Source organism: Pelmatolapia mariae, unplaced genomic scaffold, assembly GCF_036321145.2.
Source record: "Pelmatolapia mariae isolate MD_Pm_ZW unplaced genomic scaffold, Pm_UMD_F_2 NODE_ptg000111l+_length_71928_cov_1, whole genome shotgun sequence".
Taxonomy (NCBI): domain Eukaryota; kingdom Metazoa; phylum Chordata; class Actinopteri; order Cichliformes; family Cichlidae; genus Pelmatolapia; species Pelmatolapia mariae.
In genome coordinates this window covers 54355-67274 of record NW_027051821.1, presented here as the reverse complement: position 1 = coordinate 67274, position 12920 = coordinate 54355, and the positions used below count along the sequence as shown (strand labels likewise).

The following is a 12920-nucleotide window of genomic DNA, read 5'->3' as shown; positions in this document are numbered from 1 at the left end:
TTCTATTTAGCCGCTGACTGTTTTCATGTGCTGATCCTTAATGTGTCACCCATTCGGTAATGCAATGCATGCGTCACTTAACCTTCTGCTTTGGTTAAGGTGACATGGCGAGCAAAGAGTACCCTTAAATGACCTTAAACATGAGACATCTCCGCATTATGTGGTGAAGTCTTTCAGAAGAAAGCATCGCCAAATGAGTTTTCTTTTGTGCTTTTTTTCATGGTGGCTGTCATATTTAATGTATTTTTAGTTTGGTATGATACATTAACCACATTTGTGCTGAATCAGTTATTCTATGTGATCCCATTTTGCATTGACAGTCCTTTAAGGATTGTTTAAAGCTTCCAGGCTCCATACTGGAGGACATTTGCACTGAAAGACACAGCAGCATGAATGTATGTGGACTAGTGACTTTTCTCCTCCCCTCAACAGGCGGAGTTAGAGGGTGGGGAGTTAGAAGTCATATTGAAGGGGAAAGTGTGTCATGTAACCAGAGAGAGAAAGGGAGACCAAACATGGAGTTAGGGACAGAGGGAGAGGACAGAGCGAGGGGGAAAGTTTTATTCAGGGGGCTCAGGCTCAACTTTACTATTAGGACAAAAATTTGTGAAAGTAGATCTTAAATTCTTCTATTGTTATTTAATGAGGAGCACAAACCTTTATTTCAAGCCTCTGTAAGAAGACATACAACTGAAGTAAGTAGATGATGTTTACTTACATTTTCGTTTAGTGTTACATGTAAAAAAAAAGAAAAAAGTTTTATGTTATTGTACCCCAATTACAGCCTAACTTACCTGGAAGCAGTGGTCGAAAGCAGGCCAGGGTTGCCTTCACTGACTCCCTAGAGAGTAAGATTTTTTCACTTGACCTAAAAACCAAAAGTTGGTTTGTTTCATTGTTGTTGAATCAAATAAAACAAAAACAAAATGGCAACCTTTTAAATTACAGAATATAAGAAAAATGGCTGTAAAACAATGGCAGAAGCAAGTATATGTTTAATACCTCTGGATTTTAAAAGCAGCATGTCCCCAAGTCACTGGGTGTAGCCTCTAACACCCAGTCTAAAACATCAGATAGAGCAGAACTGCCCATTACTCTCAGAATTGGCATTCATAATCACTGGACATATATATATATATATATATATATATATATATATATATATATATATATATATATATATATATATATATATATATACACACATATATATATATATATATATATATATATATATATATATATATATATATATATATGTGTATATATATATATATATATATATATACACATATATATATATATATATATATATATATATATATATATATATATATATATATATATATATATATATATATATGTAGCACACCGTGACATCGAGGCCTACAGATCAAGAACCCTGGTCTAACAGGAGTGTAGGCTAAATTATTAAAGTTGCCTAAAACAGGACTTTTTAAAAAACAAATTAATTAAAAAAAATGGTGACCAGACTTTTGCAGACGGCACAGGAACGCACATGTAGACGGACACACTTGCAGGACCATAAATCACATTACACTGCTGTTGTCAAACACAGATGGTGGCTGCAGGGGAGACTTTCCATCGCGTTTATGACTGAGTTTCATTTCAGATCTTTGTTATAATTTGCATATAGTTTTTATTTTCAATTTTATTTTTCTCGTCCTGCCTGTCTTTTGTTGCTGTTGTAACTGAACTTTGACCTCATGTGTTCATCTGTCTCCTCTCACAGGGAGAAGATGATCTGCAGGATCCTCCTCAGCCTCGGCTCCTGTGTCTTTGGTTAGTTACAGCTTTACTTTATAAACTCCAAATTAAAACCACAACAGCAGATTTGTTCCAGTTCTCAGAGAGTCTGCTCCTCTCTCTCTCTCTCTGTCTCTGTCTTCTCAACAGGATCATTTGTAGTGAATGTGACTCAGACCTCCTGTCAGGCAGAGGAGAACCACAACATCACACTGGAGTGGACGTTCACAGTAGAAACAGGCAGATCGCCCACATATCCAAACATCTATTGTGAACTGATAACTGATGATAAACTCTCAGTCCTGTATCAAGTCCGTGATGGTGCTGAAGTCTCAGAGTCTCAGGATGAAAAGTTTTCAGGACGAGTTCAGGGTGACGAAGACGCCCTCAGAGAAGGACGAATCAGACTCCAGCTGTGCAGACTCACGACTGAGGACTCGGGTCGATACAATTGTAAAGTAAACACAGATTATGGTCTCAGCTCTGCGAGCTGTAGACTCAACGTCACTGGTAAGTTTTAACAAGTCAAAACTGAATGATCACTTTTATATTTATGGTCTGTTCAACTTTTATTTGCCATGTTTGTGATTTATAACTGAAAAACATGATGTGTTGTTCATGTCAAACATCCTGATGGTTTCATTTTATTTCTGCGCAAGTTAATATTTTCATGTCTTTTACAGCAGCTGCTGATCAGAGATCAACTTCACCACCACAAGAAGAGAGAGACTGGAAGAATATTCTAATTGTCCTGACAGCAGGAGCAGCATTATTAGCTCTCTTATGTTGTGCCCTTTACTTTGGGTCATGCTGAGAAAGAAACAAGAGACCAAACTTCTATGCATTTGTAAAACTCCATAAACTCTCAGGGACAGAGTCTGAAAACCAGTATACTTCCTGCCTTTGACATCTGCTTTAAGTACATGAAGTTTCTTGTTGATATGAACTGTGTAAATGGTTCTTATAGAGCCCCTTTCTACTCTACTTGAGCACTGAAAGTACTTTATACAGCAGGTCTCATTCCCCCATTCACATTCATGAAAACACTTTCTTATATCTCAAAGTGTTTTCTATTTAACATTCACACACCGATGAACGCATAAGGAGCAACTCAGGGTTCAGTATCTTTCCCAGGGATGAATCATCAACCTTCCAGTTAGTAAACGAGCTGCTCTGTCTCCAATAGTTGTCATAAATGATGTTCATAATAATCTGAAACTGAGATTACTGGAGTAATTCTTCATGTCAGTGTCAATGATGCTTCTGGTGTGGTCACTGCTTCTGTGGACTTCTCTCCTCCTGCTGCTTTATTCAAAGTTACATCCACCAGCTTCATCTGAGTGACGACTGCACCGCCCTGAACACCAAAGATTCAATGTTGTGTGTTGAGTGGGAACTTTGTGTGGAACTATTAACAAGTTGTTGAGTCAGTGATGTCTGTTTATATCATCCATGCTTTCCTTTTTTCCCACTTATCCAATTCAGGAATGCGGGAGACTGGAACACTCACACTCACAGCTTTGGGCAATTTAGAATCACCAGTTAACATCACTGTATGTGTTTGGACTGTGGGATGTAGTTGGAGTACTGACGGAGAACCCACACAGACATGGAGAACATGCAACCTCTACACAGAAAGGCAAACCAATGCACCATCGTTCTCTCACCAGCTGCTTTTCTGACTTCTGATGGGCTTTGTTAAAATGCTCCATATCCAAATGTTTCTGTTTATCTTTTACTTGTATATATAAGTCTCTATTTATGCATCAGATGCCATTTTGGCTTTGACGTTTTTTTTTTTAATGTAATAGGAGGATTTATAACAATACTCTATATTTTGTGTTATATCTTTTATTTATGTCATTATAAAATGTTCCGCTAATGTTCACTATGCTATGTGCTATCAGGAACTTGATGAACTTTTTATTTTATTTTTAAATAAAGCTTTACAATAAACTGTTCAGTTTTTTTATTTTAGGTTTTATTTTTACTGATTAAACTGAACGATGTGAGCACTTTTGAATGTTTTATCTGATTTTGAATGAAAGATTCAAACAATAAAAAATATTTACATCTCATCATTTATCTCCTCGCTGTAATACTGCTGTGTCTTTGCAGCAGATAAAGAAAGATGCTGCGTTTTGAACAGCAAATAAAGATTCGGATCGAAACTTTGTTTATGTCTGACTGATCAAAGAAGAAACATAATTGGTTGAAGGTTCCCAGAAGACTGTATCTTTGTGTATTAGTCACTGTTTTTTCTATTATTTCTTTTTGTTTATTATTGCTTCCTAATTCAAGATTAGAGGACAAAGATAGTAAGAAACAATTTCATTAGTTGTGTACACAGGCACTCTGTTAAAGTCTCTGTGTGTCCAATCTCTGTGTGCCTGTTGTGTTTATTTCTCCATTGTTTTAGGACTGTGTGCCAAGCCAAACATACTTTAATCTGCATTGACATTCAGACTGAGATCTTACTGATTTCAGGAACTACTCCTCCACTCGAGTCCACTCTGCTCTCAGTATTTACTATTTAAATAATATAATTCCATTGACAACAGAAGCTGATTTCCCCTTTCTTGATCCTGTTCTGTTGAATGACAGGAACAAACTAAACTGTTTAAACTTACAGCATGATAGAAAGTAATTGTAAAGAAGTCATTAACAGACCAGGACATAAGACAATCTGTAGATTCAAATAGTCCATAGGCTTCCCTTCCTTAACTTCAGCCAAGAATGTTTCTTTGTGACTTTGAAAACATCATGAGGTGAAGGAAAGATGTAAAGTTTTCTTACTGGTTAGAATCAGTCTGCTTTGACACTGGGCTGTTTAATAATGTGATGGTGGATGTTGTTGATTCAAATAAATCATTTAGAAACTTTGTGATGGTGGAGCACCAAAAAATCCTCTTACATACTTCACCCGAGTCGTTCCTACTGTAGAGATCAAACTTTTTAAATAGATTTAAAAATGTACAAAGATTAAAAAAGAAGAAACACTCATGTTTTCTCTTCCTGCTGATCTGTTCTAATACCTCTTGTTTAAAAGAATCTCTGAAATCAGATGATTTAATGATACATCACCTAAAATGAGAACAGAGTTACACTGCGACACTCTTCACTCACGTCAGTGTAATAAATCTTTAATATTTTCCAAACACATCACAAAGTGCTTCATAGAAAAATCAAGTTCATCAGAAGCAGATTTGAATAGGACTGGAAGATTATTATAATTGTCCTGACAGCAGCAGCAGCATTATTAGCTCTGCTGGTGGTGTGCCCTTTACCTTGGGTCATGCTGAGAAAGAAACAAAAGAGACCAAACTTCTTTGCATTTGTAAAACTCCATAAACTCTCAGGGACAGAGTCTGAAAACAAGCATACTTCCTGCCTTTGACATTTGCTTTAAGTACATGAAATTTCTTGTTGATATGAATTGGTTAAAGGTTAAAAAAAGGATGAATACTCACGTTTTAACTTTCCACTGATCATTTTAAAATAGTAGAAGAATGTTCCAGTGTGTCCTCTGCTAACAAAGTTATTCAAGGAATGCACCCAGCCTCTGTTCATGTGTGTGTGTGTGTCTGTGTGCACGCCTGGGTGTATGCTTGCTGAGCCTTTGCCCCTGTGGGACAGAAGAGCTCCCCCTCCCTACAGCTCCCCATTGATCGCTGCTCCATTTATTTTGTCTCAGATTGTACAATTACTGGCTGGACATCTGTAAATGAGGACAAACGTAATAAGTTCTTTGATTAAAAAAAAGTTATCTGCAATTGTTTGTCACATAATAAAAATAAATAAATAGTAATGATGTGCAGGTGTAAAACAATGTGGTAAAAAAAATGAAAAATGGTAAAAAAAACAAAAAAACATCCATGTGTTCCTCATCCGGAGAAGCAAACTCCAAGGACGCTAACCTCTCCCCGAAGCTCCGATGATTGAGCATTCTATTTCCCTAAGCGGCCTCGGACCCGTGGATGCGGTGTGGACCACAGAAATCTCCACACGCTTAACCGAGCCGGTGCTTCAGATGTTAGGCTTAGCCACCATACTCAACACACGATTTCATTGCCATCAAACATTACAGCACAATTAATTTTCTAGTTTTGATCTACAGCTGTTTGAGACTCCTAAACTCTGCTGCCCCTTTGTTGTGTGTCCTCACATATCGTCCTCCCAAGTAATAAGTAAGTAATAAGTAATAAGAATTTTATCAAAGAGTTTCCAGATTTTATCGGTGGGATTGTTCTTAAATTTGACAGTTTTTTAATCCTTGGTGATTTTAACATCCATGTCTGCTGTCTGAGGGAGCTGGGGGGGAGGAAGAGCTAGAATATGTAAGACTGGGAGGTAGAAGACTACCCGTGGAAGAAGAGGGCCAGGAAACGACTGGTTCAGGCATCCACATTCCCCAGAAAGACATCTTTGATGTCAAAGAAATGTTTTACTTGGATAAATAAAGGATATATAAAAGTCACTTTGCCAAAAACTGATTGCAGTATCCTGAGATAGGAATGTTGCTACTCACTCAGATTGACAGATTACATTACATTATTTCCAACAAGTCTTAGCCCTACAACAAACTGGTGACCTATTCAAAGTTTACCCCGCCTCTCACAGTGAGGCAGCTTCCAATCCCCTGGGACCCTGATAAGGATATGAAGAAGAGAACAGATGTGTGCAAGGTATGTAGAGTTTGAATAGTTAAAAATCACTTTTAGCTCTTTCCAAATGTCCAACATAATTAACGTTCTGCGCTATCCCTCGTGGAGCCTGGCACGCTCCCTTCCTCACTCAGCTTCTGTTCCAACCTTGCTGAAGTTTTAGGGCAGAGCAAGTTGTACACTGTAGTTGTCTTCCTCGAGGTCAACGTCGAATCTCTTTCACTTTATTTGGGATTGTGCTGTTCAAACTCTCCTCTCGATGATTTCTAGGAAGCCTAGTGGCACGGCTTTCTGTGGGATGTCTACTGTGCTGAAGGTGATCTCTGCTCCTCACTGATCCCATGTATTTATTCCAAAATACTGTAGTCAGTGACTTTCCTTATGTAATGTGTTAAATCTCCCAATTCTTTGATCTTTGGGCTGAAGGAAGGACAACAATTGGTGTATAAATGCTCAATCAACAATCATTTTATTCCATACAGTTCTTATTATTCCATACAAACACTTTTGAGCATTAACCATCCGGATGGGAGATGTGCATGAAGAGGGTCACAGCAGATCTCAAAGTGTCTGAGCGTTCCTCACATTCTTATAGCTTCAGCCCCCCTTCCACAGTCATAAAACCTAAACAGCCACATTCTTTCTCTCTCTCAGTGAACCTAAGTTATGACCTTGGCTTCCTGTGCAGTATGTTCTGTTGTTTCTAATCAGACAAATAAGGCCATGATTCTCTGATTCTCTGATTCTCTTATAAATCAGCAGTATAATGCATCATAAAACAATGTAATTCATTCACAATAAATCAGCAGTCTAATGTAATCCAAATCAGTTTAATAAATCTAATAGTAATCACCTTCTTCTAAGTCAGGAGTATAATGCAAACTAAAACTACATAATGATTTCAAAATCTTTAATTAGAGGTACAACGTGACATAAGATAATATAATAATCTCACAATTCCTCCTTTGGTCTCTTTTTAAAGAGATCACTTACATCTTACAATCCAGCATTGCGAGGTCTATTTCTTCTTGCCCCTGAGGCCTGACCCCAATTGCTGTCTTGGCAGTCCCTGTGTCTGTCTCTGCTGCGAAGGATCCTCACATCTCCGTGACCTCGTCTGGTGTCTACTCCTTTCTCTGTAGGAGACAGAAAACCAAAACACCTCTCTGCCTAGCCTTGATAAATCTAATGTTATCCATTGTTCTTCTAGTGATTCAAAGTTGGTTTAGAACAGGGGTCCCCAATCCCAGTCCACGAGGGCCGGTGTCCCTGCAGGTTTTAGATCTCACCCTGGGTCAACACACCTGAATTCAATGATTAGTTCATTACCAGGCCTCTGGAGAACTTCAAGACATGTTGATGAGGTAATTTAACCATTTAAATCAGCTGTGATGGATCAAGGACACATCTAAAACCTGCAGGGACACCGGCCCTCGTGGACTGGGATTGGGGACCCCTGGTTTAGAATATCATGTTCGGGACTCTCTGACCGACAGACTTATTCTAATCATAATCTATGTGTGTAAGCGTGTTTGCATCCTCTGCACTCTAAGTCATTTCCTACAATATATCAGTCCAGACAGTCACACCGAACGAAGCTTATGACCTTCAAAAGACTGAGTGCCAACTCATTATGACCACATTTGCAATGTGTGTATGAAAATGATTATAACCACTTATTTTAGTAAAAGAAATCAAAAAGAAATTAACCATTTTCAGTTCTAACCTTTTCCCTCCTTTTCACAAAAAGCATGTGTTTCAATCATTCAGCCTGCCGTCCCCGTTTCCTCTCCAGTGTGATGCTCAGCTTCTCATGAACACAGGCATTTTATCTTCTAAAGGCTATTCAGTTTATTTCAATCATTAACGCTTAAACATGAAAATAATGATTTATGCATAAGTTTTTACCAAAAAAGTCATAAAAATGAGAAACCATTAACCACTAGAAACCATAGTTTCAAGTTAAAACACGACTTCCCCCTTTTGACACACTCCCATGTGTCAATTCCCCTGAGCTAGGAAATTAAAAGAAAAGATTAGTAACATCATTTCTCAGAAAACATCAGAAATTCTCCTCTCCAGTATCGTTGCTCCAGCCCTGCCACCCTGTGTTGGGGAATGAAATTAGTTTAATTATCATGTTAAATCTGTTGAACTCCTGGCTCCGCTCAGAGCCTGCATCCGCAGAACTGCCTAGAAACAAAACTTGTGTGTTAATATAAACTTCACCTTTACAACTCCGTTTTCCCCCCACTGCTTTTCCCTCATTGACCACAGCAGGGGAATTAAACATAAAGTTTCTCACTGCCAGCAATATGACGCCATTTCAAAAAGGAAAAAGAAGAATTTAGACTGGATTACCTCGCTGAATCCTTTTAGACTGGGGACTCGCTTTCTGATTGTCCCAAATAAGTGACTTTCTCCAGAGCCAATTTAATTTGGAGAAGCTCACTTGCGACCGTTTCCCAACAACATGTGTAGCGCTTTTTCATTCAAATGCAGATCTGCTTAAATGACAGAGATTTTATCAAACAAAACTTTCCGTGCACTATGAAAGTAAAAATTTAGAAAGCCTAGTCAGGTCATGCTCTTCATCTCAGGAGGGTAAATCATACCAAACCTAAATGGCAGGTTCAACTTTGCACCAAAAGAAAATGTATCAGCCAGATTAATCTCAAAACATTCATCCATCAGCCACACAACACACAACATAAGCCTGTTGTCTTATCACATAATGAGTTTCTTCTCATGTGACCAGGTGTATGCCATTGTTAAAACCTTCCTCCACACACCTGAAACAAGAAACTCAACAATCTATTAGTGCCACTTATTCAAGACCCCTCTTCAGCATTCTGTTTTCCTCTACTGTAATTCAATCATCTTTCCTACTATAATCTAGTCCGCTAGTCTATGTATCACTTCTCATCACACTATAACTGGCTGCCCCCAGTTTGGAGACTGCTTCACACACATACTTTCACACTACTCTGGGGCGCACACACACAGTGACGTCAGGCACATCTGTTTTGTGCGAAATTTAGCTTCCTTCCTTCTTGGATCTACATACTAAGTGCTGCCCTGTGAATACTTTCCCATGTATTCTATTCCCTTTCAAGGCAGTCTTACTCATTTTATTCCCCATTTACAAGACAATCAGCCACACAGACCACGTGTGGTCCGTACTCACTCACACCCGCTCACACACAAAATAGGCTATAGCTCGCATCTACACACACAGTTAGCGCGCTCTGTTGAAAGCTCTCTAACGCCCAATATGGCGGAGAATTCAACCATCGGACACTCATGATCATAACTTTGTGACACAGAATAGGACAACAAGACTAAAGACAATACTGACGTGAGAACAGGGCACACTCATACTGAGGATGAAGTTTCAGTAACAGTGCCTGAGATGAGCAGCAGGTCACAGGAGAGTGAGATCAACCATGAGACTGAACCATACTCTTCCAGAGCGAGGGAAGGAGCCAGAGTATTTAAGTGAATATGTAACTGGCTGAGGGCAGTGGTGATCAAGTACTGACTAACATGTATTATTGTTACAGAGTAATGTGTAACATACATCTACAATTTAAGGAAACCAGAAAGCTCAGACTCAAAAAAAAAAAAAGTGGGTTAATGCAATGGATGAAGAAATACTATCACTCAAGGAAAACGACACATCTACCTTAACCACTTTGCCACAGGGTAAGAAACCAGTGGGGAGTAGATGGGTGTGTGCAGTCAAAAACAAAGTTGATGGATCTGAAAAGTACAAGTATGTAGCTAAAGGATAGAGTCAGAAGATGGGTGGAGACTATGAAGAAACCTTCTCTCACATTGCTAATCTGACCAGTATCAGAGGGTTGATGCAAAAGGCAATTTCAATTAAACACAGTTTTACATCAGGTGGATGTTAAAACTGCCTGTCTATATGCACCAGTAGATTGTGAGACATACATGAAACAACCAGGCAGGAGTTGGAATAAGATGTTACATGAACATCTGAGTGAGAACAACTTTGTGCAGAGTCCTGCTGACCGCTGTGTTTACACAAGAGCAACAAAGAATGGTAAATGGCCTATATTTGTATAGCGCTTTACTTAGTCCCTAAGGACCCCAAAGCGCTTTACATCCAGTCATCCACCCATTCACACACACTGGTGATGGCAAGCTACATGAAATGAAAAAATAAACGTCTGTCTTGGGAGTGAGTTCAAGTGAGAAAATGTCTGAAAGCTGTTGTGTGTTTATTCCTTTGTAATTACCCTCGTCTAGATACTCACACCAGAATTCCTGCACATTTTCACCTTTGCTAACACTGAACTCTGTCCTGATGGTTTGTTTTCTGTGTTTTTTGTCTTCATCAAACATCTTTCATTTATCGCTACAGTTTTGAACTCCTCACCTGTGTTTGCAGGCAGTGGAGGAGGATTGTGTCAGCAGCACTCATGAAAGTTGTGTGTTCTGAGGGTTTTTTGTTTTCAGTGTTTGTTATGCAAACAGTTCATTCATCTCAGGTTTTCACTAGCTGAAGACTGGCCCCTGAAAACCTGTTTCCTCTCCTTGTGCTTAAAAATGTGAGCAAACTGAAACAGGCCTTAAGGTAAGTAGTGATGTGATGAGGTGTTAGCATAGAAAGGAGATGTGCTGCCACCTACTGGCTGTAGTTTGTCACTGGATCTGTGATGAAAGTGGACATTAGATTTTTAATTTTTATTCTCATAAATTAATGAACTTTAATAAATATTCTACAGAAACCAGTGTTCAAAATCTTAAACTAAAATAATATCCTCCTCCTCCTCCTCCTCCCCCCCCCCCCAGGCTATTATTAAAGCCTCGTGACATTGTGGTACTTGTTCCCTTGACTCCTCTCTTCCTCACCTTGTCCACTTTGTGAGTGTGAATCAGAAGAAAACTGTTATAATTTTGGATAAGTAGAGCCAGCTGGTGGCAGCATAGGAGCACAATATTATTTTTTTTTCTGGTTCCTGACTAACAGACGTGACCCGAGCGTATCTGCATGGCGGCCAAAATAAGACCTGTTGTAATTTTTCAAACACTAAAGAAAGGAGCTTCTATGCCTCATCACTGGATGTGATGTGATGATAAGGATGAACGCTATATAAGATCAAGATTGTGTTATCTTTATAAACTGATTAAAGTGTTCTTAAGGTTCAGTATCATCAGTGTCATTAGTGATCCCCATTAGGTTACTTTGTCAACAAGACTGCGGTAACAAAATCAACTTGCTGAAGATCTTTGAAAAATACATACTCAGAGACAAAGTAAAAGACGCGTCCATCAGAGTTCAGCAACATTTCAGTTTGATTAAATTAAAGTTTTTTTTAAACTACACAGGGATTTATTTTCTCGTGTATTACATGAGAAAAAACGTATTACAACACAATACTTTTTGCATCATGTACAGGGTTTACAAAATAAGTTTTATTTCAAGTAAACTAATACATTTGAATCAGGTAAAACAGATCGTTACATTTATTCTTGTTTTCTAAAAAGTTTTATTTCATGTAAAGCATTTCCAAGGCTGTTAGCCGCATTGTCCTGTATTGAACTTACTTACAGTGTGTCAAACAACAACAACAACCCTATAAACTAACCCCCCTTGTTTAGAGGTGATTGTCAGTTTGCTGGGTTTTTACAGACGCTGAGAGTGAGAGAGATCATGTTCTACATTACTTTAAAAGTGATTTTCAAAGCTGCTGATGCATGAAACACTTTCCATAGAAACATGGATCAACTCTGTTTATGGCATTGAGTGTTAAATTGTGGCAGTTTCAATAAAGCCTGCAAAATTCTTGCATTTACACTGGGGAGCAAAGAAAAGTTAGACGTTGGTTGTACTACTGAAAAATCAGTTTAATAAAAAAAACAATTAAACAGGCATGAAGAAGAATGTGTTTGTAAAACTAGCGGTAAAGTCTGGGGACTATAAGACAGACTGTTTCTGCTATCAAAACAGTTTGTGTTGTTAATCCTGAATGATTCTTAGTCACAACATTTTACTCCACACACATCTGGAAAATCGTATAGTTTGACAATAAATATCCCAGTAAAGACGCTTCATTTCTTAAGAAATATGCAGAGGGAGTGATCTTTATCAAAAGTAGAAGTTATATCTGTAGCTAAACCATTGTCCACAAGAACTTTAAAAACTTAGAGTGTGAGAGGTTGTGTAAGTAAGGGGTGGCTTGCCCTTCTCACCTGCGTGTGACAAACCATCTGTTGGATCATGGATTTGATACCTCAGCATTGTGAAAGTGAGGAAACATACTCCTGGCTGAGCATAAGATTTCTGCTTACAACTTAGAATCTCACCTCTAAATGAAATAAAAAATGTTTTTTGTAAGTATGGCTAATGTGTACTTTGACTTCTAAGTGTGACGAGGCAAAAGCATTAGTAGAAGCAGTAACAGTCTCAATGGCAACAGCAGCAGCAGAGGTAACCCTGCTAGGTTGTGCATCAGAAAT

General features: G+C 38.5%; 1 long non-coding RNA gene across 1 annotated transcript; it reads left to right on the top strand.

Annotated features, from left to right (window-relative positions):
- Positions 1-538: 538 nt before the first annotated feature.
- LOC135932359 (uncharacterized) lies at positions 539-3938 on the top strand. The gene is made up of 4 exons (XR_010573427.1): positions 539-695; positions 1754-1803; positions 1918-2277; positions 2451-3938. It is a non-coding gene; the product is annotated as an uncharacterized LOC135932359 (long non-coding RNA).
- Positions 3939-12920: the final 8982 nt, after the last annotated feature.